The following is a 7,716-nucleotide window of genomic DNA, read 5'->3' on the forward strand; positions in this document are numbered from 1 at the left end:
CTGTCTCCCAAGGTCATCTCACATACCATTACAGATCATTTTGTTGCTTTTCTTCTAGAATGATGGGGCTGTCAGTTCCCCATTGGCTCCCAACTCATCTTGACTCTGCCTGAGGTTTCCCCTCCTTTTCTAAAGTAAAGATATCTTGGTAACTTGTCAGTTCCCCCACTGCTTTCCAGCCATGCTGAAGATGGCTTTGTGTACTCTCACAGAGAGATTGGTTTTGCGAAGGGTATCTATTTCCCTTGCTGCAAAAAAGCTTATTATTATTATTATTATTATTATTATTATTATTATTCTCCATAATTGGAGAGACCACTCTCTAGCTTATGGGGGAAAGGAAAGGGCATTCAATGAATGCTACCCAGTAGCTTGAAATTACTTCTGGGGGGCAAAGCTAGGGCCTCCATTTCATATTTTGGGAAGACAAACTGTTCTGAATCCTTTTGAATAAGTGACAGTAGCAAGCACGAAGGTCATCAAAGACATGCTAGAGGAGAAGTTCAACATTTTCTAAGTTTTCCTTTCTATGACTCTGCATGCAGCAAAGTGAGGTGAGAGGAAGGAACAGAAATAAAATCTGGAAAAGCAAAAGTTTTTTTTCCCCCTCTCTCTCTCTCCAGATTGCTAAAATATTGGCACACAAAAATATGAATGCACAAAGGGCGTATGGTAATGTTAACATAAAAGTGGCCAAATCTGGAAGAAACAAAAAGATTCTTCTCCATCGCATGTTCAAAAGCTATGTGACTACCAATAGAACCAATGTCAGTGTTCTGAATGCACTTCTGCATCTAATGGCAGCACAGGAGTATAAGTTACACAACAGACTGCTTAGCATTCATAGTTCTATCTCCCCAAAGTAGGGAGGAACAGCTGGGATTGGGTGGGCTCAGGAGAAATTGCCAAGGGGCTGCCCCTTCAGTAGTTGTTGCCCATGTGCCTGACTCACTCTGTCTCATGGTAGAGCCAGTCCCAACATTAGTGACTTTTTCTTCATTTCTGTTCTGTTTAGAGGAAAACAACAACTTTGGTATAGATGTGCACAACGTTCAAAATGCTTCACAAGGAAGGCATTGGGGCAGCAATGGATTCATGTGGAAAGTACCTCATGAAAAGCTCAGGACTACCTATGTAAAAGAAATCAGATTTTTATTACAGAAAGCCAGAAAGAATTTTGCTCAGATATATTATTATCAAAAAAGAAATAGGACACAAATGTCATGTAAATCAATGCAACATTTTATTGATATGTAATATGCACTTCCTTTTTTTTTTAAGGAGACAATTAAGATTTTATTTTACCAGATGTTGAATGATTTATTGCATTTCTAGATTGTGTTGAAACGCTATTATTTTAACTAAATATAAATAATGAATTTATTATTGAGATTGTGTTTATACCTACACTTCATCTTAGGCAACAAATAAAGGCTAAAATAATTGTTTGCATTTGTGAATTAATATAAAAACCATGCAATTTCAAATAGCTAAAAAAAAAAAGTGTACCAACTTTTTCTAGTGAAGTGCCTGCTGGCCCATGAGTGGCATTGGGTGAGGCAAGATTTAATATTACATTAATATTCTAGGGTCCCAAAGCCCACTGAGAGGGCCTTTCTGAATGAAAAGGAGAAGAGCTATTCACACCTCCTGGGGAACATGTTCCATAATGTGTGTGTGTGTGGGGAGGGGGATTTCTGAGAAAGTCTGTATTCTAGTTCAAGCCTCTTTGACCTCCCTCAGTATTTGAACTGAATGGGCAGAATTGTACTTGGCAAGGATACCCGGTGCCACATCATATAGGACTTTATAGGCAATGACCAATAATTTGAATTGGGCCCGGAAACCTACTGGAAAACAATGCAAGGATTACATTATTGGAATATATGATCAGCCTTCCCAACAAATGGTCTAGCCACTGCAGTTTGTTCCAGCTGTAGCGTCTGAATCATCCTCAAAGGCAGCCCACTTAGAATGAATAACTTAGAATAATCCAGTTGCAAGGAGATCCGTGAGTGAGTAATTAAAATTGGGGCATTCTGGTCCAGTTAGGTCTCAACAGGCCCATCAGCTGAAGCTCTGCAAAGACCTTCCTGGCTTTGTCTCCATCTGCTGATCAAGCAGGAGGGCCCCCAAACTGCAAACCAATTCCTTCTGGGGGAGCATGACCCCATCAAGAGCTACTACCAGAGAAAGTATAAACAGATGAACCTGATATTTACAAACGTACAGTAACTCCATCTTCCTATGGTTTATTCCCAGTTTGTTTCTACCCATCCTGATTTTCTCCAGACATCTACATCTCCAGCTCAGCCAACTAAAGTGTACTACAGTGTCTCCAATTCCCAAACCTTGCAAACAGTCCAGAAGAATACCATAGTCAGTAGTTTTAAATGCCATTGAGAGGTCCTAGACAACCTAGACTCCCCCTGCCCCCATTCAAGCCCCAAGAAGATAATCTACTACAATGATGTTTCTGCCCTATGGCAATGCCTGAACACTGGCTGAATCTTCCCTAAAAGACGAAGTGGAACTTTTCAAAAACAGCAGGATCAAGAGATGGCTTTTTCAAGACAGGATGCACTACCTCATCTTTCAAGAAAGCATTTACCTTCTTCAAAGGATCATCTATCACCTCACAAATCCAGCCACCAACACACCTTACCCTCCTGCCTGAGGGAACCAAGAGGGACATGGACCTGACCCACAGACAGAGGATCCCATTCTGATGAGGATTCCCAACATCCTATTCCTAGCCCCTTCTCCTACACCTACACTCAGCCCTCACTATTCCTCCCTTCCACCAGCACTGATCACCATATGCAAGTCCAGAAAACATGTTTCACAATCACACGCTCATACCAGTTATCACCTCCCACCCATTGTTATGAACTATAAATCAACAAAATTGTGTGACTCATTTGTTTCAAAATGTCACATGGACAATTCTCAGACAGAAGAATTTAATACTCTTAATCAGAAAAAAAGAAAAAGATTGGGGAAGAAGTAGCTAGGGTTAGACCCAGAGAGGCTGCGTTTAGTCTCAATCTTAACATAAAATATTGAATTAGATTTTTCAGGGACTAACAATGGTTTAAAGTTGGGCCTAGGCTTTTCCTTAGAATGTTGGGATGAAGAAACAAATGACAGTTGATCCTCAATCTTTGAAAATATAAAATTCAGCTTTATTCAGAATTATCTCTATTTATAGCCAATGCGCCCAAGTTCCTTGCAGGGCCATTCACACGGAGAGATCAATGACATCAAAATGGTGGGTGTGACTAGATGATGAAGCCCACCTTTTTTAATATGTGTCACACACTTCATAGATATGTAAAAAGGGGTGTGGCTTTGATTGCACAATCACACCCACCATTTTGATGTTGGTCCTCCCTTGCAGATGCCCCTTATAGGTGGAAAACATGATCAGGCAATTTTTCAGAAAACAATAATAATATGTCATTCCACATTGAGCAAGCAGGAATAGGAAAACCCTTGTTTATAAATTCAGCCAAAGGCATGGAGAACTCAAGCTAGACCCGGGTTCCCTTCCTCCCCTTGGCTCTTTGTGTTTTTGACCTTCACCCATTCTCTCTTTACTAAAGTTCAGATTGCATTGCTGATATTAATACAATTGCTTCATGATTTTAAATGAAATTGAAATGAATACAGCAAAGCAGAATGTGTTAATATTATTCAAACAATTTGCACTAAACTATATACTTTAAAAAACTAAGCAATACAAGCTAACATCTCAAATAGATGCAAAAAAAGAAATGGGATTAAAAAAAAGACAATTTAAAAAATTAAAAAAACAATACTGCCATAATGAAATTTATCTATTTTTCTACAATTACATCTTCAGATTGCATGGAGAACTGTAAGGTCTACCTTCTCCTTAGACTACCACCTGACTGTTTAACATTTGGGGAAAGTAGGAGACAGAACGTACATGTAGCTCTGTCCCTTTACACCAGGGTTCCTCAACCTTGGCGACTCGAAGATGTGTGGACCTCAACTCCCAGAATTTCCCAGCCACCATGGCTGGCTGGGGAATTCTGGGAGTTGTGGTCCACACATCTTCAAGTTGCCAAGGTTGAGGAACCCTGCTTTACACATCTGAACCCTGAACACATTTATCTGAATATGAGAACTTCTGACCACAATCATGAAGGATGAAGAAAGGCAGTCATCCTGCAGGGGATAATATAAAGCCAATTCATATCCTAGAGTGGTGATATGGTAGGCATTAAGTCTTGACTTCTTCCCATCCTGATCTGAAATGTTTGCACGTTAACAGTCCTATGAGCTGAGCTAACAATGATTCCTTCTCACATAAACATTAGTGTTCCAAACAGGAGCTGTTTTCCATTAGGAACAATTACATCATTTGCCTTGCTGATATGGTTCATCTATTAGAACAATATTAAAACACAGGTTAGTGACTCTCTTGCTGCTGTAATCTTGTAATGCATTGGCATTGCTCATTATCTTGACTGGGGAAAAATATCTATCCAGCAGCAGAGTTGAATGGATGGGAAATCTGTAAAATACACATAGGGTGGGAAGATTACTAATGCAGTACATATATACCTTGGATGGCTTGACTATCCAGAAAATAGTTCTTTGTTCTAGATATAAAAATAAATATTCATTAAAAAAAAACTCATAATCTTGTCCCTGCCAACTTAAATTCTAAACTTGTTTAGAAGATACTCTTTGATAAAATAGCTGCAATACACTATCAATTATACTAGAGCCATAAGAAGTCTGGAATAAATACTGCAACATAAATGATAAATATGTGAATATTTGAAATAAAGAGCACGGATCAAGTAGATTAAAATAAACTAATCCTAGTTAATACAATTGTACATTTTCTATCATATGTGCAAAAAGAGAAAATCTACAACAAAATTGGTTCATATTGGTTTCAGTTCATTTATGAGGAATATGCATATACTTACTTTCCTCATAAATGAACTAAAATCAAGATCCTTTGTTTATTTTCTATTCTTGCAGCTGGGATTTAAAAAAAAAAAATTAAATGTACTGTTATAATTTGCAACTTTACAGTCCTATTTATAGAAATTATTTATTTAGTCTTCTGCAGTTTTATAACTGTATATTTGTACTTGTAAGTATAACATTTGAATTGTCTAATTTAGAAATTGACCTGCAAGGAACAAGATACCCATTTTATCTTCAAGCATCTCCTTCTCTTACTCCTTAAAAACATTGTTAAAGCATTCTCACCTACATTACAGAAAAATGCAAGAAGAACCAGTAACCTTTCTCAGTTCAATAATTTTGCCTCCTCCCGAAAAGAAATATTCCACAAAAGTTAACAAAATTTAACCTTTTTCTTCCAAGACATCTAGAAGCAATTTTCAGTATTTATTCTTTGGGAGGCTGTTGATCAATAGCACCTATTCATTGAAATGAGCCAATTTTCAGGTTGGGTCACCACAAGCCTCTCAGTTGAAGAAAAGCAGAAACAGGTTTCTGTGTTTGTGTGTGTGTGTGTGTTTAAACTGTCATCATATTTAAGCTTCCAGTGATCTCAGAAAACCTTTCGTGCCAGTTACGTTGCTGAATGAAAGAATAACCTCTTTACATTTCTTTAATCACCATCATCATCATTCTCATCTTCTTCTGAAAAGTGACCACAATCCTTTTTTGTCAGTTCTGCTGCACATGAATGGTGTGGCTAATAAGCCTATTAATGAGGTTCCACAGTAGAGTGTGAATAGGTAAATAAGCCCCAATCTGTTGAGGTTCAGCAGCAAGGGCAGTAAAGCCATCAAGAGCTAAAGGGGACTGAAACACAGACAACAGCTCCTGGTTTCCAGCAAAAGAAAGGACAGACAAGGCATGTATTCAGAAACTTTCCACCCCCAGCTGAGCAGTATTATCTTTCTGTTTCTTCCCCCTTTCTAAAATGTCTTGAGTAGCTGCTTAAGCAGCCCCTGAGACATCTTCCCCCTCCCCCCCAATTCTGGTAATGATACATCAATACAGAATAAGGGAAATTAGGATCTCAATACCTTTTTGCACCATAACTTTCAAACAGAAAAATCACATTGCTTCTCAGCATGTGGATGAAAATGGAAAGAGAGAGAGATTGGAAGAACACTCATCCTCCTTCTCCAGGAGTTTCTAAATCCATGGATTTACTTTGTCAATGGGTTTGCCTCCTTCCTTCCTTCCTTCCTTCCTTCCTTCCTTCCCTCCCTCCCTCCCTCCCTCCTTCCTTCCTTCCTTCCTTCCTTCCTTCCTTCCTTCCTTTACAAAATAGAAGATCATGCCAGTTCAGGATCAAATATTAACCCTAATATATAACCTAATGGTTTTATATATATATAATTAAGGAAATTGGAACAACTGTAATCCCCCAAATGAAACTCATAGCCTAAGGTTCCCAAATTGTGCACCAAATTGGTGCCAATTCATATTTTTCAACGTACTGCAGCCTTCATTGTGGATTTATTTTAAGTCTTTCTGCTGGAATTGGTGAGTAGACCCACCACAACGATAATGTGGAAGAATCTATATGTTGTCATTGCAAGATATATGTAGTATTGATAATCTAGCTCTAAGGATGAAATTCTTGTAGGCAAAAGTAGTATTGCAACTATGATGAAATAAGTTCCCATTTGTCAGCTGATGCATTCAAGTAACTAAAGGACATATCTATTTAAACCATTTATAAGGGTTTCTAGTGACACAATCAACTTATCTACCTACCTACTTACCTCTACCTACAGATACAGATACAAATGCAAATATACACAACCCAGTAGAAATCCGGTTTTAAAAGTTGTCATTCCAGAACATTAGGGTAACTACACAAGAGGCTGCAGTACTTCAAAAAAAAAAGTGTTTTCATTTTGCACACAATAAAACTGCCTTCCTTTGTTTGTAAATGGCATGAAGACTCACTAAAAAGAGGATGTCTTCAATACATGTGTAAATCATAGACCATGAGCATTATGGTTTGATTAACTGTGATTTATTGAATAAGTCCAAATTGCCTGGGATCATGGAATACACTTAGCCTTAATTCATAGTTTACAAACCACACTGGATGATTCACACCCCACACTAAGACAAAACTAAATGAGCCACATTATGGCTTAGCATGATATATGGATCCAGTCTAAAAGTGAAGGGCTGGTACCCAGAACTGGGTTCACATGATATCTGACAACTATTTTAGACTCCACAAAATTCATTGGGGGCAAGTTTACACAACCAGTTCTTAAGGTCATCACAGCTCACAAAGATCAGAGGCTGACACGTTGTAAAAATAATCTACAAAAAAGCCTTTGTATTGTAAGTGTTCCCTTTTGAAATGAATGTAGTTAATGTAATTAAAATGTTTGTTTCCCTGCCCCCGCCCCCCTTGAGAGTTTTGGACAACCATAAGGAATTCTCAGCAGCAAATTCTTGGCATATCATAAGAAAGAGTCAAGCCCTGATTGTACAATAGATTTGTGAGCCGTGCCCAATGTTTACATCAGCTTACATTAATTGTTCTTCTTTCTAGTAGCTACAAATGGCAATGAGCCCAGCGCAGAATCCAGCAACAGTAGTCCACTGATAAGATCAATACAATCAAGAAAACAAGAAGTTTGAGTGCATGCCATTGCCTGATATTAAAAGGTTCTCAGACCTGGCATTCTTCAATTCAGGAGGAGACTATGGCCAAGTGGA

Source organism: Python bivittatus, unplaced genomic scaffold, assembly GCF_059951505.1.
Source record: "Python bivittatus isolate LINGU-HERP-01145 unplaced genomic scaffold, Pbiv_v1 ctg000980_np1212, whole genome shotgun sequence".
Taxonomy (NCBI): domain Eukaryota; kingdom Metazoa; phylum Chordata; class Lepidosauria; order Squamata; family Pythonidae; genus Python; species Python bivittatus.